This window comes from Pongo abelii, chromosome 13 (assembly GCF_028885655.2).
Source record: "Pongo abelii isolate AG06213 chromosome 13, NHGRI_mPonAbe1-v2.0_pri, whole genome shotgun sequence".
NCBI lineage: Eukaryota > Metazoa > Chordata > Mammalia > Primates > Hominidae > Pongo > Pongo abelii.
The window spans coordinates 32,048,448-32,076,253 of NC_071998.2; the positions used below are offsets into that span (position 1 = coordinate 32,048,448).

Sequence of the window (27,806 nt, forward strand, 5' to 3'; positions counted from 1 at the left end):
TTGTTAGAATTTCTAGAGCATTTTGCATTTCTCTATGTGTGTCCTTGATTTCCAGAATTGTGATTGTTTTTTATTTATGTGATCTATTTCACTGGAGATATTTCCACTCATATCCTGTATGTCTTTTATTTCTTTAAGTTGGACTTCACCTTTCTCTGGTGCCTTCTTGATTGACTTTATAGTCAACCTTCTGAATTCTTTTTCTGGCAATTCAGAGATTTTGTCTTGGTTTGTATCCACTGCTGGTGAGCTAGTGTGATATTCTGGGGATGTTAACGAACCTTGCTTCATCATATTACCAGAATTGTTTTTCTTGTTTCTTCTCATTTGAGTATTCTATGTCAGAAGGAAGATCTGGGCATCAAGGGCTGCTGTTCAGAATTTTTTGTTCCATGGGGTCTTCCTTGATGTGGTGCTCTCCCCTTTCCCCTAGGGATGGGCTTCCTGAGAGTCAAACTGCAGTGATTGTTCTTCCTCTTCTGGATCTTGCCACCCAGTGGACCTACCAGGTTCTGGCTGGTACTGGGGAGTGTCTGCAAAGGATCCTGTGATGTGATCCATCTTCAGGTCTCTCAGCCTTGGATACCAGCACCTACTCTGGTGGAGGTAGCAGGGGAGTGCAGTGAACTCTGTGAGGTTCCTTGGTTGTGTTTTTGTTAAGTGTACTGGTTTTGTGTTGGTTGGCCTCTAGCCAGGAGGTGGTGCTTTGAAGAGCACATCAGCTCTGGTAGTATAGGAAGGATCAGGGAGTGGACAGGACCATAGAGCTCCAAAGAGATTATGTCTTTTGACTTCAGCTACCAGGACTGGTAGAGAAACTCCATCAGGTGGGGGTAGGGTTAGGCATGTCTGAACCTTGGGTGGGGCTTGCTGCAGCTGCTGTGGGGAATGGGTATGTGGTTCCCAGGGCAAATGGAACTGTGTTACCAGGGGTATTGTAGCTGTCTCTGCTGCATCACACAGGTCACCAGGGAAGTGGGGGAAAGCTGGAAGCCACAGGCCTCACCCAGTTCCCATGCAGCTCACAGCCAGAAAGTCCAGTCTCACTTCCACTATGCTTCCCCAACAACACCTGAGTTTATTTCCAGGCAGCTGGTGAGCAGAGCTGAGAATTTGACCCAGGCTACAGGCCTCTCAGGTGAGAAAGCACAGAAAGTTCCTCAGTTGTTCCACAGAGCCTGCAGTGGCAAGCCACCTCCTTCAAAGGGTCTGTGGATCCTTTCAGCTTTCTTGGTATGTTCCTGCAGTAGTTCATAAAGCAAATATTCATGATGTGAGTGTCCACAAACTGCTCTGTTCATCTAAGTCGGAGCTGCAAGTTAGTCCTGCCTTCTATCTGCCATTTTTTTCTCAACTCCCAGATTTTCTACTTTTAACTAACCATCAATTTGTCCATTCAACATTTGCTTTTACGTATATAGAGATGTTAAAGAGAAGAGTGGCCAAAAGAAAGTGGATAGAATTTTATGGAGTAAGTGGAACTCTTGCTAAGCCTTGAAGAATGTTTATAGATTTATTGGCTTGGAGGAGATGGTTCCAGCCTCAAGGAAAACCATAAATACTATCAGGGCAGGAGGAGCTAGGTGTATTTAGAGGGTAATGAAGCAGTTTAATTGGTACAAAGCCAGTTTGCCAAGACAACCAGAAAAAAAATCTGGGATTCAAAAGTATACTGTCAGGTAATAAAAGGCCTTGAAGTCATCAGAGGAACTAAAAAATGTTTGAAATTATAATAGAAAATAATTATAGACATCTGAACAAAAGTGAATCTGATAAAAGTGGTGTTTTAAGTCAGCAGGATGTGAAGAAAGTGAGCACCATGCATTAAAGATGGTGAGGGAGATTTTAACATTGGAAAGAACTAACATTTTGGCGTCACCTGTGATTGTGTTATCCATTTTACATTCATTTGCTAAGTTTAGGAATCACAGGCAACAGATTCAAACCCACAATTAAGTGACTTAAAAAGCCCTTTTTTTTCTAATTAATCACTTTGCCAGGTGATATGGTTTGGCTGTGTCCCCACCCAAATCTCATCTTAAATTCCCACATGTTGTGGGAGGGATCTGGTGGGAGGTAATTGAATCATGGGAGTTCTTTCCCATGCTGTTCTCATGATAGTGAATAAGCCTCATGATCTGATGGCTTTATAAGGGGTAGTTCCCCTGCACAAGCTCTTTTCTCTTGTCTGCCACCATGTGAAACATACCTTTCACCTTCTGCCATGATTGTGAGGCCACCTCTGCCATGTGGAACTGTGAGTCCATTAAATCTCTTTCTTTTGTTAGTTGCCTAGTTTTGGGTATGTCTCTATCAGCAGTGTATAAATGGACTAATACAGTAAATTGGTACCAGCAGAGTGGGACACTGCTGAAAAGATACCCAAAAATGTGGAAGCAACTTTGGAACTGGGTAACAGGTGGAGTTTGAAACAGTTTGGAGGGCTCAGAAGAAGGCAGGAAAATGTAGGAAAGTTTGGAACTTCCTAGAGATTTCTTGAATGGCTTTGACCAAAATGCTGATAGCAATGTGGACAATAAAGTCCACGGTGAGGTGGTCTCAGATGGAGATGAGGAGCTTGTTGGGAATTGGAGAAAAGGTGACTCTTGTTATATTTCAGCAGAGAATGGTGGCATTTTGCCCCTGCCCTAGAGATTTGTGGCATTTTGAACTTGAGAGAGATGATTTAGGGTATCTGGTGGAAGAAATTTCTAAGCAGCAAAGAGTTCAAGGGGTGACATGAGTGCTGTTAAAGGCATTCAGTTTTATAAGGGGAGCAGAGCATAAAAGTTTGGAAAATTTGCAGCCTGACAATGTGATAGAAAAGAAAATCCCATTTTTTATAAGGAGAAATCTAAGCTGGTTGCAGAAATTTGCATACCTAACAAGAAGCCTACTGTTAATTCTTAAGACATTGGGGAAAATGTCTTCAGGGCATGTCAGAGGACTTCATGGCAGCCCCTCCTATCACAGGCCCTGAGGCCTAGGAGGAAACAATGGTTTTGTGGTCCAGTGCCTGGGTTCCCCTGCTGTGTGCAGCCTAGGGTTTTGGTGCCCTGTATCCCAGCTGCTGCAGCCATGGTTGAAAGGGGCCAATGTAGAACTCAGGCCATGACTTCACAGAAAGCCCCAAGCCTTGGGAGTTTCCACATGGTTTTGAGCCTGCAAGTGCACAGAAGTCAAAAATCGTGGTTTGGGAACCTCCACCCAGATTTTAGAGGTTATATGGAAATGCATGGATGTCCAAGAAAAAGTTTGCTGCAGGGGCAAGGCCCTCATGGACAACCCCTGCTAGGGATATGCAGAGGGGAAATGTGGGACTGGAGCTCCCACAGAGTCCCCACTGGGGAACTGCCTTGTGGAGCTGTAACAAGAGGGCCACCATTCTCCAGACCTCAGAATGGTAGATCCATGACAGCTTGCACTATGTGCCTGAAAAAGCCATGGACACTCAACACCAGCCCATTAAAGCATTTGGGTGGGAGTCTGTACCCTGCAAAGCCACAGGGGCAGAGCTACCCAAGACAATAGGAATGCACCTCTTGCATCAGAATGACCTGGATGTGAGACATGGATTCAAATGAGATCATTTTGGAGCTTTAAGATTTGACTGCCTCTCTAAATTTTGGACTTGCATGGGACTCATAGTCCCTTTGTTTTGGCCAATTTCTCCCAATAGGAATGGGTATATTTACCCAATTCCTGTACCTCCATTTTATCTAGGAAATAATTTACTTGCTTTTGATTGTATGGGCTCATAGGTGAAAGGGACTTTCCTTGTCTTCAGATGAGACTTTAGATTGTGGACTTTTGAGTTAATGCTGAAATGACTTAAGACTTTGGGGAACTGTTGGGAGGACATGATTGGTTTTGAAATGTGAGGACATGTGATTTGGGAGCGGCTAGGTGCAGAGTGATATGGTTTGGCCATGTCCCCACCCAAATCTCATTTTGAATTCCCACATGTTGTGGGAGGGACCCAGTGGGAAGTAATTGAATCATGGGAGCAGGTCTTTTCTGTGCTCTTCTCAAAACACTGAATAAGTCTCATGAGATCTGATGGTTTTAGAAAGGGGAGTTCCCCCACACAAGCTCTCTCCTCTTGTCTGCTGCCTTGTGAAACGTGCCTTTCACCTTCCTTCATGATTGTGAGGCCTCCCCAGCCACGTGGAACTGCGAGTCCATTAAATTTCTTTCTTTTGTAAATTGCCCAGTCTCAGATGTGTCTTTATTAGCAGCATGAAAATGGACTAATATACCAGGTTTGGCTCTGAATGTCAGTGATTCCCTCTACAAGTCTGGATGTTCTCCTGCCCTTTGTATCAGTAAACATAGTTGTGACTCAGCCTCTCTCTTCCTATCCCTATATTTCCTCACTTTTGCAATCTGCAAAAGTGTCTTAGAGAATGTATTTGTCTAAACTCTGTTTTGAGTTGTGATCTGGTTGGCTTTTGAAATAGCCCAGAATTCCTAGGAATCCTGGGCTAAACTAGTTATAATTAGGGTCAAGTAAAGGCTCAGTTCTATAGACATTTCAGAGGCATGTCCAAGAAGACTTGCAGAGAGATGGGACTTTAAAGCAAAAATGAATGCATAAAATGAAGTAAGAGATGTCTGAAAAGACTGACTGGACGTTTGAGGTTCCGTTGGCAGAAGAACTAGTACATTTAGGAAAGTTTCTAAGGAAGAAAAAGGGTAGTTTATTCAGGGAACTCTTGTAACAGAGAAGGAAACCATCTAAATAGAGACATTTCCTATGTAATATAGCCATGGATTTATTGATTTGGTGATAGCAGTCAAAATCTCAATTAGATAATGACTTTAAGATTATTATGATTTTTATTTTTTATTATACATTAAGTTCTAAGGCACATGTGCAAAATGTGCAGGTTTGATACATAGGTATACATGTGCCATTTGGTTTGCTGCACCCATCAACTCATCATTTACATTAGGTATATCTCCTAATGCTATCCCTCCCCCAGCCCCCCACCCCCTGACAGGCCCTGGTGTGTGATGTTCCCCTTCCTATGTCCAAGTGATCTCATTGTTCAATTTCCACCTATGAGTGAGAACATGCATTGTTTGGTTTTCTGTCCTTGTGATAGTTTGCTGAGAATTATGGTTTCCAGCTTCATCCATGTCCCTGCAAAGGACATGAACTCATACTTTTTATGGCTGCATAGTATTCCATGGCATATATGTGCCACATTTTCTTAATCCAGTCTATCATTGATGGGCATTTGGGTTGGTTCAACTCTTTGCTATTGTGGATAGTGCTGCAATAAACATACGTGTGCACTTGTCTTTATAGTAGCATGATTTATAATACTTTGGGTATATACTCAGTAATGGGATTGCTGGGTCAAATGGTATTTCTAGTTCTAGATCCTTGAGGAATCACAACACTGTCTTCCACAATGGTTGAACTAATTTACACTCCCACCAACAGTGTAAAAGCGTTCCTATTTCTCCATATCCTCTCTAGCATCTGTGGTTTCCTGACTTTTTAATGATTGCCATTCTAACTGGCGTGAGATGGTATCTCATTGTGGTTTTGATTTGCATTTCTCTGATGAACAGTGATGACGAGCATTTTTTCATGTGTCTGTCGGCTGCATAGATGTCTTCTTTTGACAAGTGTCTGTTCATATCCTTTACCCACTTTTTGATGGGGTTGTTTTTTTCTTGTAAATTTGTTGGAGTTATTTGTAGATTCTGGATATTAGCCTTTTGTCAGATGGGTAGATTGCAAAAATTTTCTCCCATTCTGTAGGTTGCCTGTTCACTCTGATGGTAGTTTCCTTTGCCACGCAGTAGCTCTTTAGTTTAATTAGGTCACATTTGTCTATTTTGGCATTTGTTGCCATTGCTTTTGGTGTTTTAGTCATGAAGTCCTTGCCCATGCCTATGTCCTGAATTGTATTGCCTAGGTTTTCTTCTAGGGTTTTTATGGTTTTAGGTGTAACATTTAAGTCTTTAATCCATCTTGAATTAATTTTTGTATAAGGTGTAAGGAAGGGATCCAGTTTCAGCTTTCTACATATGACTAGCCAGTTTTCCCAGCACCATTTGTTAAATAGGGAATCCTTTCCCCATTTCTTGTTTTTGTTAGGTTTGTCAAAGATTAGATGGTTGTAGATGTGTGGTGTTATTTCTGAGGGCTCTGTTCTGTTCTATTAGTCTATATCTCTGTTTTGGTACCAGTACCATGCTGTTTTGGTTACTGTAGCCTTGTAGTATAGTTTGAAGTCAGGTAACATGATGCCTCCAGCTTTGTTCTTTTTGCTTAGGATTCTCTTGGCAGTGTGGGCTCTTTTTGATTCCATATGAACTTTAAAGTAGTTTTTTTTTTCAATTCTGTGAAGAAAGTCATTGGTAGCTTGATGGGGATGGCATTGAATTTATAAATTACCTTGGGCAGTATGGCCATTTTCACAATATTGATTTTTCCTATCCATGAGCATGGAATATTCTTCCATTTGTTTTTGTCCTCTTTTATTTCATTGGGCAGTGGATTGTAGTTTGCCTTGAAGAGATCCTTCACATCCCTTGTAAGTTGGATTCCTAGGTATTTTATTCTCTTTATAGCAGTTGAGAATGGGAGTTCACTCATGATTTGGCTCTTTGTTTGTCTGTTAATGATATCTAGAAATGCTTGTGATTTTTGCACATTGATTTTGTATCCCGAGACTTTGCTGAAGTTGCTTATCAGCTTAAGGAGATTTTGGGCTGAGACAATGGGGTTTTCTAAATATACAATCATGTCATCTGCAAACAGGGACAATTTGACTTCCTCATTTCCTAATTGAATACCCTTTATTTCTTTCTCTTGCCTGATTGCCCTAGCCAGAACTTCCAACACTATGTTGAATAGGAGTGGTGAGAGAGGGCATCCTTGTCTTTTGCTGGTTTTCAAAGGGAATGCTTCCAGTTTTTGTGCATTAGTTTTTGCCCACTCAGTATGATATTGGCTGTGGGTTTGTCATAAATAGCTCTTATTATTTTGAGATATGTTCCATCAATACCTAGTTTATTGAGAGTTTTTAGCATGAAGAGCACTTTGTCAAAGGCCTTTTCTGCATCTATTGAGATAATCATGTGATTTTTGTTGTTGGTTCTGTTTGTGTGATGGATTACATTTATTGATTTCCATATATTGAAACAGCCTTGTATCCCAGGGATGAAGCCCACTTGATCGTGGTGGATAAGCTTTTTGATGTGCTGCTGGATTTGGTTTGCTAGTATTTTATTGAGGATTTTTGCATGGAAGTTCATCAGAGATATTGGTCTAAAATTCTCTTTTTTTGTGTGTGTCTCTGCCAGTCTTTGGTATCAGGGTGATGCTGGCCTCACAAAATGAGTTAGGGAGTATTTCCTCTTTTTCTGTTGATTGGAATAGTTTCAGAAGGAATGATACCAGCTCCTCTTTGTACCTCTGGTAGAATTTGGCTGTGAATGCATCTGGTCCTAGACTTTTTTTGGTTGGTAGGGTATTAATCATTGCCTCAATTTCAGAGCCTGTTATTGGCCTATTCAGGGATTCAACTTCTTCCTGGTTTAGTCTTGGGAGGGTGCAAGTGTCGAGGAATTTATCCATTTCTTCTAGATTTTCTAGTTTCTTTGCATAGAGGTGTTTTTAGTATTCTCTGATGGTAGTTTGTATTTCTGTGGGATTGGTGGTGATATCCGCTTAATCATTTTTTATTGTATCTATTTGATTCTTCTCTTTTTTCTTCTTTATTAGTCTTGCTAGTGGTCTATCAATTTTGTTGATCTTTTCAAAAACCAGCTCCTGGATTCATTGATTTTTTGAAGTTTTTTGTTTCTCTCTCTCTTTCAGTTCTGTTCTGATCTTAGTTATTTCTTGCCTTCTGCTAGCTTTTGAATGTGTTTGCTCTTGCTTCTCTAGTTCTTTTGATTGTGATGTTAGGTTGTTGATTTTAGATCTTTCTTGTTTTCTCTTGTGGGCATTTAGTGCTATAAATTTCCCTCTACACACTGCTTTAATTTATCCCAGAGATTCTGGTACATTGTGTCTTTGTTCTCATTGGTTTTAAAGAACATCTTTATTTCTGCCTTCATTTCATTATTTACCCAGTATTCATTCAGGAGCAACTTGTTCAGTTTCCATGTTGTGTGGTTTTGAGTATTTTCCTAATCCTGAGTTCTAATTTGATTGTACTGTGGTCTGAGAGATAGTTTGTTGTGATTTCTGTTCTTTTACATTTGTTGAGGAGTGCTTTACTTCCAATTATGTGGTCAATTTTAGAATAAGTGTGATGTGGTGCTGAGAATAATGTATATTCTGTTGATTTGGGGTGGAGAGTTCTGTAGATGTCTTTTAGGTCTGCTTGTTGCAGATCTGAGTTCAAGTCCTGGATATCCTTGTTAACCTCTGTCTCATTGTTTTGTCTAATATTGACAGTTGGGTGCTAAATTATCCCATTATTATTGTGCGGGAGTCTAAGTCTCTTTGTAGGTCTCTAAGGACTTGCTTTATGAACCTGGGTGCTCCTATATTGGATGCATATACATTTAGGATAGTTAGCTCTTCTTGTTGAATTTATCCCTTTACCATTATGTAATGGCCTTCTTTGTCTCTTTTGATCTTTGTTGGTTTAAAGTCTGTTTTATCAGAGACTAGGATTGCAACCCCTGCTTTTTTTTTGATTTCCATTTGTTTGGTAGATGTTCCTCCATCCCTTTATTCTGGGCCTATGTGCGTCTTTGCACATGAGATGGGTCTCCTGAATAGAGCACACTGATGAGTCTTGACTCTTTATCAAATTTGCCAGTCTGTGTCTTTTAATTGGGGCATTTAGCCCATTTACATTTAAGGTTAGTATTGTTACATGTGAATTTGATCCTGTCATTGTGATGTTTGCCGATTTTTTTGCCTATTAATTGATGCAGTTTCTTCATAACATCCATGGTCTGTACAATTTGGCATGTTTTTGCAGTGGCTGGTACTGCTTGTTTCTTTCCATGTTTAGTGCTTCCTTCAGGAGCTCTTGTAAGGCAGGCTTGGTGGTGACAAAATCTCTCAGCATTTGCTTGTCTGTAAAGGATTTTATTTCTTCTTCACTTATGAAGCGTAGTTTGGCTGGATACGAAATTCCGGATTGAAAATTCTTTTCTTTAAGAATATTGAATATAGACCCCCACTCTCTTCTGGCTTTTAGGGTTTCTGCCAAGAGATCCACTGTTAGTCTCATGGGCTTCTCTTTGTAGGTAACTCAACCTTTCTCTCTGGCTGCCCTTTACACTTTTTCCTTAATTTCAACCTTGGTGAATCTGACAATTATGTGTCTTGGGGTTGCTCTTCTCGAGGAGTATCTTTGTGGTGGTGTCTGTATTTCCTGAATTTGAATGTTGGCCTGCCTTGCTAGGTTGGGGAAGTTCTTCTGGATAATATCCTCAAGAGTGTTTTCCATCTTGGTTCTATTCTCCCCACCACTTTCAGGCACACCAGTCAAATGTAGATTTGGTTGTTTCACATAGTCCTATATTTCTTGGAGGCTTTATTCATTTCTTTTTACTCTTTTTTCTCTAACCTTGTCTTCTCACTTTATTTCATTAATTTGATCTTCAATCACTGATACCCTTTCTTCCACTTGATCGAATTGTCTATTGAAGCTTGTGCATGTGTCACAAAGTTCTCATGCCATGGTTTTTAGCTCCATCAGGTCATTTAAGCACTTCTCTACACTGTTTATTCTAGTTAGCCATTCGTCTAATCTTTTTTCAAGGTTTTAACTTCTTTTCGATGGGTTTGAACATCCTTTAGCTCAAAGAAGTTTCTTATTATTGACCTTCTGAAGTCTGCTTCTGTCAGCTCGTCAAAGTCATTCTCCATCCAGCTTTGTTCCATTGCTGGCGAGGAGCTGCAATCCTTTGGAGGAGAAGAGGTGCTCTGATTTTTAGAATTTTCACCTTGTCTGCTCTGGTTTCTCCCCATCTTTGTCATTTTATCTACCTTTGTTCTTTGATGTTGGTGACCTACAGATGGGGTTTTGGTGTGGATGTCCTTTTTGTTGATGTTGATGCTATTCCTTTCTGTTTGTTAGTTTTCCTTCTATCAGTCAGGTCCCTCAGCTGCAGGTCCGTTGGAGTTTGCTGGAGGTCCACTCCAGACTGTTTGCCTGGGTGTCACCAGTGGAGGCTGCAGAGCAGCAAATATTGCAGAACAGCAAATATTGCTGCCTGATCCTTCCTCTGGAAGCTTCGTCCCAGAGGGGCAGCCACCTATATGAGGTGTCTGTCAGCCCCTACTGGGAGTTATCTCCCAGTTAGGCTACACAGGGGCCAGGGACCCACTTGAGGATGCAGTCTCTCTTTTCTCAGAGCTCAAACGCTATGCTAGGAGAACCACTGCTCTTTTCAGAGCTGTCAGACAGGGACATTTAAGTCTACAGAAGTTGTCTGCTGCCTTTTGTTCAGCTATGCCCTGCCCACAGAGGTGGAGCCTGGAGGCAGTGGGCCTTCTTGAGCTGCAGTGGGCTCTGCCTAGTTCGAGCTTCCCAGCCACTTCGTTTACCTACTCAAGCTTCAGCAATGGTGGTTGCCTCTCCCCCAGCCAGGCTGCCACCTTGCAGTTTAAACTCAGATTGCTGCACTAGCAGTAAGCAAGGCTTCCTAGGCGTGGGACCTGCTGATCCAGGCATGGGAGAGAATGTCCTTATCTTCCAGTTGCTAAGACCTTGGGAAAAGCACATTATTTGGGTGTGAGTGTCCTGTTTTTCCAGGTAGTCTGTCACAGCTTCCCTTGGCTAGGAAAGGGAAATCCCCAGACCCCTTGTGTTTCCTGGTGAGGCGATGCCCCACCCTGCTTCAGCTTGCCCTGCATGGACTGCACCCACTGTCCAACCATTGCCAATGAGATGAAGCAGATACCTTAGTTGGTTGCAGAAATCACTCATCTGCTGCGTCCTTCATGCTAGGAGCTGCAGACCGGAGCTGTTCCTATTCAGCCATCTTGGAATGCTCCCCCAGATTATTATGATTTTTAAGTGGCAGATGATAATGTGGAAAATTTTGAAGGGGAAAATCATCTAGAGAATCGGGCCAGGAAAAAGAAAAAGTAATCAGAGAAGGAAAGAGAAAAGGAGTGATCATAGATGTAAAGAGGGGTTTCAAGGATAGTGTTTATTGATTTACTTGATAATAGGTAGATGGATATAGACTTTTTAAAAAATACAGAAATAAACATATTGTGGATCAAAGACATTTGTGGTGTCCTTATTGGCATTTACATTTTTTTTTGAATACTTGGCAGATTAGTCTGGTCATGAAGGCTTCCATTTGTTTAAATCCTTACCAAGGAGAAAATAGTAACAGTTCATGTTAGTGTATTCTTACCAATTTATAAAGACTTGAATTTATTTTATACTGTTAGTGTGCATGAGAACTCTGTCAGATAAGTGTTATAGTTAACATTGTACAAATGAGGAAAATGAAATATGAAATGAGATTTAAAAATGTACATGTGGGGGTAAATATTTTCCGATGCTCAAATCCAATCTAAAAATAAGAAGAAGGACAGAATGTAGTACATAAGGGCATGATATAAGCCAGTAATATTTTCAAAACTTACTAACAAAACTAGAAGTTACTTGCTTTAGTGGCTCTATTGAATCATCCTCCAGATATTTCTATTTGCAAAGTAACTCATCTGCAAACATCTTTGAAATAGAATAAGCCAATCTTCCATTTTCAAACAGCTCCATAAAGATATGCCTATGTCCTTGTTTAGTTGTTGTGGCTAAGACTCCTTGGATAATTTCACGATTTTATTGCCTAGCCTATTGTTTTCATTCAGTATTTTAACAGCCTCCAGATATCTGTATGAAGTATATCTCTAAAAGGTAAATTGTCATCCTTCTTTTTTTTTATTTTTTGCTCTTCTTTGAACAAAAGGCTTATTTTATGATCTAATCAATTAGAAATCTTTGAGTATGAAACTGTTATCTCACTGACATGCACATAAAAGATATTATGGAAACATTCACTGATTCTATTACAGCTGCTTAAAGAACAGAAATTAAATTAGAACTGTAATGAATATTTTTGTAAGCATGTGCTAACCATAGTTTTCATTAGTTTAAATTGTGAATTGATTTTGACCTGTTACAGAATTATGGTTTTCATCTTACAGGTTTATGTTATTTCTGCCTTTTTTTTTTTTACTTTCTCAGAGGTAATTTTTGTGCATTCAAAACATTCATTTTTATTCTCTTTGTTCATATGTTTATGTGTGTGTGTTTTTGTAGTTTTCATTCAAGGAATTATGAAAAATCTAAAAGAAAGTGCAACTCTGAATTATATCATCATGAAATCTTAGGATTGAAATGAGTTTTAAAACATATTTTGGCCTAGGCCAGGTGCGGTGGCTCATGCCTGTAATCCCAGCACTTTGGGAGGCCAAGGCAGGCAGATCACGAGGTCTGATGATTGAGACCATCCTGGCCAATGTGGTAAAACCCCATCTCTACTAAAAAATACAAAAAAATAGCTGGGCATGCTGGTGCGCACCTGTAGTCCCAGCTACTTGGGAGGCTGAGGCAGAGGAATTGCTTGAACCAGGGAGGCAGAAGTTGTAGTGAGCCAAGATTGCACCACTGCACTCTAGCTTGGTGACAGCGTGAGACTCCATCTTAAAAAAAAAAAAGTATGTTGGACAAATTGCTTCTTTTACAAATGATACTATGAGGACGTGGAATTATAGGTAAGGTATGTTCATTAAACCAATAGCCAAGCTTGGACACAACCTCAGCTTCTAATTTCCAGCTAACCACTTTTTTTTTCCCACAAAAAAAATATTTTCTAACCATTTTAATTACCATTTATTCCCTATTGAGATATTTGGAACGACAGATTTTTTTCCAGCCTTTCTTTTTTTCTTTCTGTTTTCTGGTTACTTTTTATGCAAGGCATTTTCTCTTACTGGGTGGGGTTTAGAGTCAACTCTTTAGTTTTTCTCTCTTTTCATTTTGATTTGTGTTATTTTGGATATAAGTAAAGTTATCCCCAAAATTATGATATACTATGGCTTATGATTTGGCTTTCAGTGTTTTGAGCTATTTATTTTATTATTTGTCCCATACTTTATAAGTTACTCAAAATAGATAAATTGCATGAGAACACTGTACTTGTTTTAACAAACAATTTGATAAATCCACAAAGTAAATGGATTCCCTTTATTGGGGACTCTTCACTTCTCTGGTTGTTGTCATGTTACTTAGAATAAATACTTTCAGTTATTCTTCATATATCCTATTAGCTCTTTTATTTTTCCATTTTATAATCAAAGGTAAAAAAAAAAACTATTATAGCTTTATGCATTTATCTCCTCAATAAGAGCCAGATACATTTGGGTTGAAATAAGATATCCTTTCCAAGTAATATGAAATAAATTTTTTTCTTCTATAGATAAAATATACTTTTAAAGTTAACTTTCAATACTGAAGAGCTTCCCCTCTGATAATGACAAATAATGTGGACATAAATTCCTGCAGAAGTAAACTTTGAAAAGCTAGAATCTACTAATAAAAATATAAAAATAGTCTGGGCACAGTGGGTCACACCTGTAATCCCAGCACTTTGGGAGGCCAAGGCTGGTAGATCACCTGAGGTCAGGAGTTTGAGACTAGCCTGACCAGCATGGTGAAACCTTATCTCTACTAAAAGTACAAAAATTAGCTAGGTGTGGTGGTGTGTACCTGTAATCCCAGCTACTTAGGAGGCTGAGGCAGGATAATTGCTTGAACCTGGGAGGTGAAGGTTTCAGTGAACTGAGATACTGCCATTGCACTCTAGCCTGGGTGACAGAGTGAGACTCCATCTCAATAAATAAAATAAAATAAAAATAACATAAGCAATATTAAATTTTTAAAAATGGTAGTAATAATTGCAAGATTAAGGTCCAGAAAATGGTAGTCATCCAGAAAACCTAGGCTTTGTGAGGAATTGTTTTTGTTCCAGGGGTATTCATAGATGAAAAAAAAAAGAGAAATCAGCTAATAGGCTTGTCTGTTGCAATTAAGAAACCCCAGGACAGAGTGGAGGGTGTTAAATGTAGGGGCATGGTTTTAGTTGGACTCTAGTAGTAAGAAGGAACAAGACGTAAACTAGGCCTTAAACAAACTTCATACCTGCTTCATAGCTGTTGGGTGGTCAGGAAAATTTCAGTCCTTGAATTTGGATCAAGATGATTTAGAAATTTTTGTGACCTAGATGCCTTGGAAAACAGTAGAAGATCCTTTCTGGAGGATGATAACATCATCTTTCTTTGCAAATTATTTCTGTAAATAATTTCTCAAACACAGTATCTAGAATAAAATAAAGATGAGCAGAATTTGAGTAGACAAGTCTTTATGATTAAGAACCAGCAGAAGTAATAGACAATACAAAGAGATCCACAACAACCCTAGATACTAGAATTATCAGACAAAGACTGTAAGATAGCTATATTCACCTAATTTAGGGAGATAAATAACGTGCTTGCCATGAGCGTGGAACTTATGGCAAGGACTGAAATATTAAAATGCCCTAGCAAATTAGAAACTAAATAAAGTAGAAACTCAAAAACTAAAAAAATGCAAAAAATAACACATAGAATTCAATAGCTGGGTTTAATAGCTGAGGAGAAATTAACGAGAAAATATGCCAGAAAAAAATAGCTCAAATAAAGCAGGGAGAGATGAAAAATGGAGAGAATATAGGAGCATAGAGAAAAAAGGGGGCAGATCCAAAATGATTAGCTGGAATCTCAAAAAGAGAAAAGAGAAAGAATGGGGAAGATGAAATATTGAAATCTATTAGGAATCAGAATTTTTCAGAATTGATGAAAAACATCTACCCAGTAAGCCCCGAGGTGTATAAAATAAATAATTTATATCCATGGTATCACTATAAAACTGTGGAATATCAAATATCTGGCAAGCAGCCAGTAAGAAAAAAAGCATGTGACATTTAAATAACAAAGTCTTAAATTAGCAGCTGAGTTCCCAAAAGAAACAATGAACACCAGTGAGGGTGGAGCATCAATGGGTTGAAAGAAAATAAACTTGAGCATAAACTTTATATTTAGTTAAAATACACTTTAGAAATGAAGTTGAAACAAATTTATATATTTTACATAAATCCATACTAAAAGAGTTTGCTACCAGCAGATCAGCAGAGAGAAAAATTTCCTAAGTGGATTGGAGAGCCAGGAACAAATGAGGAATATCTTATGTATCTATCCTTTTTGGTTCATTATTTTCATATTCCAGTTCACAAACTTAGTTTAAATGTTAACTACTTTAAGTTGATATATAGAATATTTGTCTGTTTTTGGCATAGAAAATGCATATTTATCTAAAAAAGTTAACAAAAAATAAAAACTTTTTTATGATTGAGCAAATCAATTTGTATTTTCATTAAAAATATAAATGAATTATAAAAGATTCTTATTGATAGTTGTAGAGCAGAGAGGTTTCAGAATTTACTTTTTACTTTACTACATCATTATATGTTCTTACTTTTCAAATTTCTTAAAATGTATCTGACCAAAATGTAAAGCTGATTTATTTTATGCAATTTACAACTCTTTAGTTTGGGTTTCAAAGGTTAACATAAAACTGCATCTGTATATTTTATGTGTCAATAGACATGAAAATTATTTCAGTGGATAGAAGGCATTTTTTCATATTTGGATCACCTACAGAATGGGGGTTTCTAAGCTAAACTAAATTCATATCAATCTGAACAGCTAAAAATTCAGGTAATTCAGAAGATTCCATTTTTTATGTGAATTTAGAATACCAAAAAATTTAAACTGTTGCTCATTGAGCAAATATTACAAAATACTGGCATGCAATGTTTTCTTTTTTATAAACTACATACCTTTATTTTTTCTGTAGATATAGCCTTAAAATGACTATTTATGAATGAACTATTTGAAAATATAAATACTCAAAATGAAAATTAATCAGTTTGGCCCATTAGGTCAAACAATATATTAAAGAAAAATAATATCCAGAAGCTGTTATTGGTTATTTTGTTGACAGAATAGATAGATAATACATAGTTGATACATAGATAAAAGAAAGAATATATGTAAAATACACATACACATATATAGAAAGAATATTCAGGATATATTTATACTAAAAATTATTCATTGTCATCTAAAAGTCAGTCTTAACTGTGCAACCTACACTTTCTATAATAACCTTATTTTTCAGTCTCTTGAAATCCATGGAACTGATTTGATAAAGCTAACTTTTGACAATCAGGAGCCTCTAGAAAACTGCACCAAATTTGACTACAGTAAAATAGCATTTGTTTACAACTGTTTGTATTTCTGCAGAGGCATCAAAACATTTCAGATCTACAGACTGATTTCATTTGTCTAAGTAGATAAATCTTTGGTATTGTCTCCATCAGCATGACAGCACTTCTCCCTAATTTAACTTGCAGTTTCCCTCCCAATCCAAAGGAAAACAAATGTTTAAATAGAATACATAGAAAGGTAATTTAGGTCATTTTTTTATTTTAATAAGAACTTCCAGAACAAAGTTTGGCAAAAATATTGCCCTAACCTTACCATTTTCTCTCTTCACTCATGCATTAATTTGACTTGACTTCTGGTGACATTGAAATATTAAAGGAATGATATTTTACATGAGAACTCAGTAGTAGCATTATTTTATTTAATACATTCTTCCTTGAATAATACTTAATTTTTTGCCTTTTGTTTTAATCATTCCCATAAAATACCTTAACAGAGTCTTAGAAAGAGACATTATTGAAAAGGATCAATAAGTACTGGCCATAACTATATTGATAGAGTGACACAAACCAATTAATTTGACCATTACCATTTGCCTCAAATTAGTACTATTAGCATACCTGAAAAAAATCTGTACTAATTGGAATTTTTTGGTTTAATTAAACTCAATACTGAGTTAGAAACCAAAGATTGAACCCTTTGGTTGTGGGTTTCCACAGCCTATAGTTGAAACTAATGTCAAATAGTTGTTAGCATTTAGGCAAATTGTCTTAGGGATACAGAGGAGTAAGAAGGAGGATGAGAACAGAAAGGAGAAAGGGAAGCAGAAGGTGAAGGGGAAGAAGCTTATTTTGATGTTGGATACTAACACCCTCATGTTGAGCCGCTACTAGGGGCTTCAATAGTACTGTCTTAGCACTTTAAATATATTTTCTTTATTGTCATAAAAGCAGTACAAAGTTAGGGATTATTACTGACTATTTTACAAATGAGGAAGTGAGACTCTGCAAAGCTAAGCATCTCAGTCAAATTGATACCTTTGTGATTATCTGCCCAAAGTTACCTTCTAACTTAAAATACTAGGGAATTACTCATTTGATACAAATAAACTAAAGTCACTATTTGCCCCGTGCTCTTGGCTTCTATTTATTTCTTCCCTGTATATTTTTCAATATTGAGTTTATAATCCTTTACATGATTATGCGCAAATTAGGAAAATAAGCATTCAAGTAAAAATAACACAAGTAATGGGTAATAAATGTTCCCAAACAAAAGTCCTAAATAAAGATTACTCCTAATTTACATATGAATTGGTTACATGCAAATTAATGTTCCTAAGGCACTTGAAGATTGTCCTTTTAAGTAGGTTAACCACGCCTTCATGTTTCTCTTATGTTGCCTAGTTCACATTTTCTGCCTTGATGATACAAATATAACATCTGAAGAGCGCTGGAGCAGCTTCCCAACCCTCTGCTGCTCACAGTTGGGTCTTGGGCTTTCCAGTGAATTTCTTATGCTCTGGAACTTTCCCTTATCTCATCTCATCAGAAAAATGAAATAATTCCTAAAGTGTTTCTAATTTTTTTTAAATTTTCAGTTTGTATGGATACATAACAGTTGCATACTCTAAATGCTTTTAAAACTATGGTGATATTTGTTTAAATACAATTTTAGGAAAATACTTCAACACATAGAACAGATTAAAGACAACTGTTTTCATAAAAGAGTGCATGGAGCAGGCCTGATCCTGAGGTCCCCTGGGAGTCCCTCTAGAGAGACACACACACACACACACACGTGCACACACACACTCTCTCTCTCTCTGTCAAAGAAAAATTGTACCAGACAGAATAAAACAGGCAAGAAAAGCTTTAAGATTATTTGAATAGGGGTTAAGGCTATGTCAATAGGGGAAAGAGATTGAACTCAACTCTGCTGAAACAAAAGGCTAGAGACATTTTAAGCCCTGGGACAAGCTAGCAGCAAAATACTGGAGGACATCAGGGAGAAGATTGGTCAATGTGATTAGACCATCTCTATTTGCTAACTGGTGCTTATAAAATTAGACTCCTACCCTCCTACAGGGCCTGGGAGATAAGATCACTGTGTTTCCTGTGATTACGTTTTAAAGGGGTGGCTCCTAGGTCCTTGAGGGAAACATTGATTGTAGATTTCTATCTCCAAGGGGCAAAGAAATAATTTACAATTGCAGATTTTCTAAAGTAAATGCTCTGAGAAAAAGGAAATCAGGGGCATATAGTTAGCAAGAAACCTATCTAAAATTTAGTCAAGTTCAAGGGAGTGTTAAGGCCATGTTGGTCAGCATACACATACACACATCCACAGCATAGTTGGCAAACCTCCAGCCTTTTGTTATGAAAGACTTCTTCCTTTGCCAATTGCCTGTGAGTTTCCTCATCTACATTATAATACATTCTAAGTTAATGTGTCAAAACTAGTAGGTTGATATGCTGTTTGTACTTAGAATACCTATAATTCCATGTATAGTTACAGTGATGGGCTTTGTATGCATTATGTGAAACTTATGAGCCATTATTTAAGTTTGTAACTGCTTATTCCTTTAATTAAATTATCTAGATAATTTAAATAAAATATCATTAACTGTCTGTTGCTAATATTACTTCTTCACCCATCCTATGGTACCTGGATGGCTTCATATGACTTCAGTGTTTCAGAGCAATTTAAATTCTAAGCAGTAAGAAGTTCCAAATCTATGGTTCCCATGCCAATTATAATTTAGTCTCTTGGCACATCTGTTTGTAGTATTTTCTATTATGATATAGACTCTAATATTTATGCCTTAATATATATTTGCATTACAGCCCAGTTATGATTCCTATGAGGACTATAACTTTACATTCCATCATGCTTGTTTTAAAAATCTCGGCTATAAAATCACATTAATATGTTTTCTGTTGCTCTTCCTTCCCTTTGTTTTTAAGAATATGTAATAGTTATGTGTTTGTCTTTTCCCTTTGCATACCACAATGCATTTCAGAATGTGATTCAGGACTATATTTGAAATTCTCACTTTCATAAGTAAATACATGTGATTAATCCTGAGTGACATGAGGGCCAACCTGCAAGAATAATTTTACATAGGTCATCTATAGGGCAACACTTTCATTCACTCAGAAAATCTGTTGTCAGAGAAAATATTTAGAAAGCAAAAAAAGTCCTTCCCCTCCAAGGACTTTACAATACCTTGCCCCTCTGCTATGTGGGCAAGGTATTGTAAATGATCAAAACCCATGCAAGCACATGGTAAGAAAAAGGTTATTATTTGGGGAGGCGGGATTTAAGCTATGCTTCTTCAAACCTTAATGTGCTTGTATATCCCTTTAAGATCTTGCTAAAATGCATCTTCTGATTCAATAGGTCTAGGTGGGGCCTGAGACTCCACTTTCAAAATAAGTCTGGGCAAATACTGTCAAATTTACCAGAGCCCCCAACACTCCTTGGTGTATTACAACTGGGTAGCTAAACTCATGTATTTGTCTACCTGGCTTTGGTCATCGGAGTTTGATGGTTCTGCTAACATTTTTAGTTAATCTACATTTTATCCCATTTCAATACTCAGTCTACTGCATGTACACTCCCTCTTCCTCTCTGTCATATCTGCACCTTCTCTCCCATTCAAGAACCAGTACTCCTTCCTCCAACAATGCATCTCACCCTGACTTTCCTACTCCACTGTCAGGGACCATCTCTGTCTTATAAAGTACCTCCACATAGCCCATCCTGTGAAGGCTGACCAAGACAACCTTCACACTTCCCTCAGCCTGACTAAACAATTAGATAGGCTTCTTCCTACCTATAAGCCTCTGAACTCTCTTTTCTCAGTGCATTTACTTTAGACAACTTTCAGTTGTAAATATTTTCTCTACCCCTCAAAAATGTAAATCTTCTACAACCTAGGAACGTCTTTCTCAGGAACCTGAGAATCATCCCTTTTAAATGTAGTCATCAAGAAAGATGGGGGAACTGTCTCCCAGTCTCTGTGGGAAGGTAGAAGCCTCCCTTCCACAAGCACCTAAATGGTCTGCAAAGGCAGATTGCCTCCAAAATTAAAATGGCCCATTATCACACCCCTGTGGACATATTTGCAGTCTTGCACATTCTGCTTCTGCTTTCATCCTGACCCTCTCATTCATAGTGATGCAGGGTATTTTCTTGACCTCTTCATGGGACTTGCAAAAGGGATGTCCAGTTTACTCAGCTTGCCAGACTCAACCCTTCATGGGATGCAATGCAGGAATGGGAGCAAACAAGTGCAAGACCAAGTTAGCCATTTCAGTGCCAACAGGAGCAAATTTCGTTCACCTGAGTTCACTGTGCTCCAGCCCTTGTAGGAGGAAGCATGTAGGTGAGCAAGTGCAGGAATCTGCCAGCCACTTTGGCACTGGCTGGAGCAAACTCCATGCTGGTCCCACAGCAGCATCCAGGTGGGGGAGCCTGTGACCCCAAGGGCCCAGAGGGTGTGTTACAATGCTCTCTTAGCTCCACTGTCCACAGACAGCAGTGTGTTATATCAGCTCAGTGGGCCCTTTGCCTCATCATGTGGGGTGGCTACCTTCCACCAGCAAGGGCAAAGGGCCAGTGTGACAGCCTTTTTGGTTACTTATACTTCATGCATCCTGAATTCTTGTCTGGTGCCCAAGAGGAATGAGGTCACGTGGATGAATTGAAGGATAGTGAATGCATAGAATTTTATTGGTGATGAAAGTTTCTCTCAGTGGATAGGGGAGCTGGAAAGGGGATGAAAATGGAAGGTCACTCTCCCCTGAAGTCAAGCTGCCTCTCTTCCTCTCTCTTCTGAAGTCTTGCCTCTCCCTGACATCCAGCCACTTCTCATCTCTACCAGCTGAATCTAGGGTCTTTATAGGCTCAGGATGGAAAACAGGGAGAGCCATAGGTAGTTTTGGAAAAGGCAACATTCAATTGGTAAAAAGACATTATTCAGAAAGAACCAATTGGGAGAGAACAGGCACACAGGGATGGAAGTTTTCACTTTGGGCTGTGGATTGCAGGCTTTTCGTCTTGAAGGTGGAGTTTTTCCAGAGACCCACCCCTGTCTGCCTCTTGCCTCTATGAATTTCTCTGCCTCTTGCCTCTATGAATACCATAGATGGTGAAAGGAGGGGAATCCAGGAACAATGTTGGCTGAGAAAACAGAGGCAGAAGGGGAGATAGGAAGTGAAGAGGTAGTTGGAATATATTGAATGTTAACTTTTGCCATTTAACCAATTGTGTGACTGCTGTTAAGTTTTTCAGTGGCACAAAAACCTCAAGGTTGACAAAATTGATATTCTGTCTTACTCTACATTTAATTTCTTTAGAAAATATGGTAGACATATTTATGTATAAGATTGCACAGAACTCTTGAAACTTCCCTGGATTATTCTTACTTGTAGATGTAAAGGAAATGCTCAGAGGAATCATGACCTAACATCTTTAGTATTCTTTGGTATTCTAATCCAAGACTCTCTGTGTCTGACTCTATGTCATTAAAGATTTCAATTGCATGCTAAATATTTATACATGTCAATAATAATGATGAAGATAATGTAGCTATAATTTTGGAGTGTCTACTGTATTATATACTAGACCTGCATGGTTTTATGTGGTAGCCACAAGCTGCATGTGAATATTGAGCCCTTCAAATGTGGCTAGTCCAAATTGAAATGCGTTCTAAGTAGGAAATATGCACTGGATTTTGAAGACGAATATGAAAATAAATGTAAGATATTTTATTAATGAAATATTGATTACACATTATATTTATAATGCTTTAGATATAATGAATTAAAATATAAAATTTAACTCTTTTTTTACTTTGCATGTGGCTAGTAGCAAATTTAAAATTACACATATGACTTATGTGTTTAAATTGGAGAGTGAAACACTTGGCAATTTAATCTTTCAGATTATAATGATCTATGTCTACTGGGAATTGTAATTTTAGGTAATTAATACATAACTAAAAATTCATTTTATTTATTAAGGTATACTTTATTATTTAAAAAATCTATTATGAATTTCTAGTATAGATAGTGGAATAAAGCAATTTTGTTTTTATCTCTCCTGCTAAAACCACATACACCCATACCCACCCCAACACATACAAAAGAGAAAAAAAAAGAAATTTAATAGAAATAAATAAATAAATGTCCTGTCTTAGTACATTTGGGCTGATTAAAAAAATACACTAGGTAGCTTATAAACAACAGAAATTTATTTCTCTCTGTTCTGGAAGCTGGAAAGTCCAAGATTAAATGCCAGTAGATTTGATGTCTGGCGAGGGCAGCACTTTATCATGGATGGTGCTTACTCATGCTGTCCTCATTTGGTGGAAGGGGCATGTGAGCTCCCTTGGGCCTCTTTTACAAGAGCACTAACCCCATTTCTGATGGCTCTGACCTCATAATCTCATCACTTCCCAGAGGTCTCACATGTGTATTTATGTGTGTATTCACACACATAATCACAATCAATTATATATACATATGTGTATGTGCATGTATGTATGTATCTACACATAGACTTTGGAGTGTCAATAATTTTTTAGTGAAACATTTTTAAGACTAGCATTTGTGTTAAAAATGACATAAATGTTATAATAAGAAAAAATATAAACTTTCCCTTCAGTAAATCTCTATATTTCTGCTTTACCTTAGGTCCTAAATTATTGATATTTCATGGCCACTTATCTCAGTAAATTGCTTACTTATTCATAAAAAGACTCATTCACATTCAAGTTGGAAATCAGCATACCTAAAATTGCTACCCTCTAGCCTAGGTATCGTATCTGTAGGGACAATTCTTGTGAAATGACAAATTATTTGAAAATTTCATTCCTACATCCTAATATGTAAATGTAGATTCTGCTTTCACCATTTATCCCCTGCTCTCCAAAATATAAACAAAATGGAATTTCTCAGATCCCAGGTCTAGAAGACCCTGTGACATCTACTTTGTATTGTTTCAGATTTGACCTCTGTCTTCCCAGTTTGGCTCTCTCCTGAGTATCTTGAATTTTCATCACTACTAATCTCTCTGGTGACCTGGTTTGCATATCCATGAATCCTCTTGTTTCTATTCCAGTCAGATTTTGCCACTCTTTTCTCTTCTAAATCATACTAGATAAGATCCTACTATATTGTTATGTCTTAGAGAGACTTTATTTTCTCTCTAATTTAAGTTTCAATTATTTGAAAGCATAGCATTTCTGTGGTACAATCATAATTATACTACTACTACTACTAATTATTATTATAGTCATATATATGTAGTAATATTTTGTTAACCTAAGTAATAATTCTCTCATAAAAACTCCAAAATATTCCTTACATATCTGGTATAATTCTAGGGTAGAATATTTAAGCTTGAACAAAAATATATCAAATAGAACTACTTAAAAAAAAGTAAAAACCCAGTAAGAACCTCTTTCCTTTGAAGAGAGTTCAAAGTCCTGATGAAGGTGATATGTGATGATTCTAATTGCCGGATGTGATTCTATTGCTTCATGTGCTGGCTACTAAAGGCCTTTGAAGTCTTCTCCAATCTAAGAAACAAAAATATCTACAAAATTTTTATTAATTGAATTATGATACAATCATTTGCATCTACATTTATTTTTATTTAAGTAAAATCTCATCTCAGATAAGTTAAGACAGCTTTATCTTCCACAGGGAACAATTCAACCTATATGTGAATTAGTGTGTAACTTTTGTAACTTCTCTTAATAGTAATTCCTATCCAAATATTGTTATCTAAAAACATATCTTCTCAAAATAGATATGTGCAACTCATTGGGATTATGTGCCATACATTTCTTAAAAAATTAATAAAGTTCTAAATGTTTATAATTCATGAAATTTCTATAAAATTTATAGATTTATAAAATTTTATAAAGGTAAATAAGATACCAGATGCCTGACATAAAATACTTTGCCAAATACAATTTCATAAACTACCCTCTAATTATGGATACACAAAATGCCCAGTTGAATGGAAATGAATGATTTTAGAGTATTAGTAACAACAAACCAGATATTTAAAAGAGTTCTTGTGCTTTTTGAAACACCTGATTGGTCAATAAATCAGTTCTTGGACTAATGATGAAATAGATATCAAAAAAGCTATAGCATGACAATATTCCTGTGTCCAGGAGCCTGAAACAGCATGAACTGGTATGTAACCTTGACTCAAAAATGCTGTCAGGCTGGGTTCACACCTGTAATCCCAGCACTTTGAAAGGCCAAGGCAGGTAGATTGCTTGAGCCCAGGAGTTCAAAGACCAGCTTGGGAGACCACATCTCTACAAAAAATATAAAAATTAGCTGGGTGTGGTGATGCACACCTGTAGTCCCAGGTACTTGGGAGGTTGGCAGAGCTTGCAGTGAACAGATGTTGTGCCACTGAACTTCAACCTGGGCAACAGGGTCAGACTGTTTCAAAAAAAAAAAAATCTATCAGTTTGATTTTTTAGCAGTTTAGAGCTTAGGTTGTAGTTAAACAGACAAGAGTTTAAAATATGACTCTTGTACTTCCGAACTATGTACTATGTGACTAAGAAAAGTTTCTCATCTTTTTTAGGTGTCGCCCTAAAAGAGTTATTATGAGCAAATACTTTATGTGGTTGATTGAATTATTTTTGCAACATTCCAATGCTCTTCCTGTGCCCTTTGCCTTATGACTTTATGCTGCTGCCCGCTGATGGTGAGTTGGACAGAGAATGTGGGCAGTAGTGATAATGTGTTCATTATGAGCTAAAGCCTTAGGTGACCTTATGCTTTTTCACTCATTCTCTTGCATTCCAGTTATTTGCTTTAAGAAAAACATACCCCAGGTAACTTTTTGTTCATGTAGAATGGAAGCGTTATAGAACAGATCTAAACCCAATCTTCATACTTGAGCCCCAAATATAAAATACAGCCTATCTCTGCAGAGTTGTTGTCAATCCACAAGTCTTAGTCAGTTAAATGCTTACTGTTTTAAGTCAGTGAATTTGGGTACTGTTTATTAGACAACATTTTTGTGGTAATAGCTGACTGATACATTTACAAAGTGCACATACATTATTTAACAGAGTCTCTGGTACATACTAAGAGCTCAATAAATACCAACTATTTTAATTAATATTCTCTTTTGCCTGGTTTATAATAGTAAATAAAACTTGAAATCAGAAAATGGCCGGTTATTTCATTGGCTTACTGAGGATTACTACTTGCAGATTATTTTTTTTAAACTCATTTTCATTCCATGCTGTCAATATCTTAAAATATGTGTAATTGTCACTTGATACAAGTTTAAATCCACTTATTATCCACATGACCTTATATATTTGATCATTAAGCTATTGACAGACCACTTATTATATTTCTTTTCCTTTTGGACTTTTAGCTCCCTCTTATGTAAAAGAAGAATAAAGATAAACACTTTACAGAGTTGACAGGAGATTCATCACAAAGTAGATAAAGAACGTAGCATAGTACTTGGCACATAAAAAAGTGCTGCATTTATGGTAGTTGCTATTGTTAGGCAATCTATAATTATTTCTTTTTGTGCATACATATGTGAGTTAGTTGATATGATTGCTAAAAGACAGTTCATTTTTATCTACTATCAAGGTAAAATTATCCCTTATTTTTCTTGTGTTATTTAATTTGCAACAAGTTGTAAAGAGATAATTTGATGACCTTTTTTTATTTTCTTGAAAACAGAATGACAAAAATTTAAGATGATTTTATTTTCATAAAACAGTAATATTTAAAATTATATCAATAATATGGGAGCCTGAATTTTCACAGCAAAAGACCTGGGCTTCAGTTTCTGATGTTTGCAATATCTTGATTTTGGTCTATTGTTGAATGGCTTAAGGTAGGATTTCTCAATTGAATCTTCACAAGACAAGTTTTACGTTCATCCCTCTATAGTTGAAACTAGACTTTATTGGCTCATTCACACACACACACACACACACACACACACACACACACACACACACACACACAAATGAATCTCCAGGAACAGACTCACTTTTGTTTAACTCATGTGAGACAGATTGTAGCAGAGGTTAGACACATGCTCAAACTTGCTTCTCTTCTCAGACACACAGGAAGACCCAGATTCCTTAGTAATTAGGTTGGTCCCATATGGTTGGTTTCTGACCAACATAACTGGGGGTATGCTGTCCTGAGGACTGGCTCATAAAACTCCCCATGTGGCCAGGCGTGGTGGCTCACGCCTATAATCCCAGCACTTTGGGAGGCCGAGGCGGGTGGATCATGAGGTCAGGAGTTCGAGACCAGCCTGGTCAAGATGGTGAAACCCTGTCTCTACTAAAAATACAAAAATTAGTTGGGCATGGTGGTGCACGCCTGTAGTCCCAGCTACTTGGGAGGCTGAGGCAGGAGAATCGCTTGAACCCGCGAGGCGGAGGTTGCAGTGAGCCGAGATCATGCCATTGCACTCCAGCCTGGGCGACAAGAGCGAAACTCTGTCTTAAAAACAAAAACAAACAAAAAAACTCTCCATGTAACCTACCATTTTCTATCTCGATCCATCAGCCAGACAGATGGAGGAGTTTCAGAGAATGACTTAAGGGAGACCCTGGATCTGGCAGAGCCACAAGGTGACTGGAAGACTGGATCCCTTAGTTACTGTTTAAAGAAAAATACCCACCTCCCAAAAAGCTTCGACTCATCAGCTCTGAAATCAGCAAGAAACTAACCTTTGTTTTTTGAGGTGCTGAGATTTTTTTCATTGTCATATAAACCTGGTGATATTACCCTGGTTAATACTCTGAAATATAAATCGAAATGTGTATGTATCTCTAATAAGGGATTCTATCTGTTTAGGAGATAGAATGCTCTTATTTCCTACCCAGAAAATATTTTTCTCTTGATTAAAAATAGCTGGAAGGCTAAAAGATGTATAGAGGGGATTTGGTTGAGGAAGACTCAGAACAAGAAAGGCAGCAACATTGGAAGGAGGCATCTCATCTGACTACTTGGAGAAAACAATGACATATCTCTATTGCAAAGAACAAACTGCTTTTCAGTTGACTCTAATCATATGATAAATCAGATCTCTTGAGCACATTGCATGCATACTAAGAAAATGTACCTTTTAAGCTCTAGGGTTGTTTTAATGTTAATGACCTTTCTTTAGTCTGAAACTAGTAGTGTGTTCTGCATCAAGATAAGAAAATCCAAGTGCATTTTGTTACATACAGGAAATCTGGAAGTATGTGGTTGCTCATAATCTTTAGAAATTCAGCAATGTCAAAGAAAGTGTCTTTACAATAATCTTGTCCTGTCCTTCATTTTCACTACCCAATGGTCTCAAAATGGCTATTTCAGCTCCAGGTATCACACTAAGTTCAAATATGAAGAAGAAAAGTTAAAAAGAAGAAGAAGCCAAAAGATTTTTGCTTTAATCTCAGTGACTAGAAATGTGTCAACGATTTTTCACTATAATAAACCTGGAAAAATAAGTCTTTTGT

The 27,806-nt window shown here is 37.5% G+C and overlaps 2 long non-coding RNA genes across 3 annotated transcripts in view; both read left to right on the top strand.

Annotated features, from left to right (window-relative positions):
* On the top strand, positions 1-27,797 carry LOC129047818 (uncharacterized). Of its 2 annotated transcripts, none has more exons than XR_008509587.2 (3): positions 1-1,233; positions 24,896-25,018; positions 26,869-27,797. It is a non-coding gene; the product is annotated as an uncharacterized LOC129047818 (long non-coding RNA). The 2 variants fall into 2 exon arrangements; XR_008509588.2 differs by having other exon boundaries at positions 8-1,138.
* The window catches only part of LOC129047817 (uncharacterized), a 1,037,663-nt gene that overhangs the window by 432,006 nt on the left and 577,851 nt on the right, over positions 1-27,806 (top strand). The window lies entirely within an intron of this gene.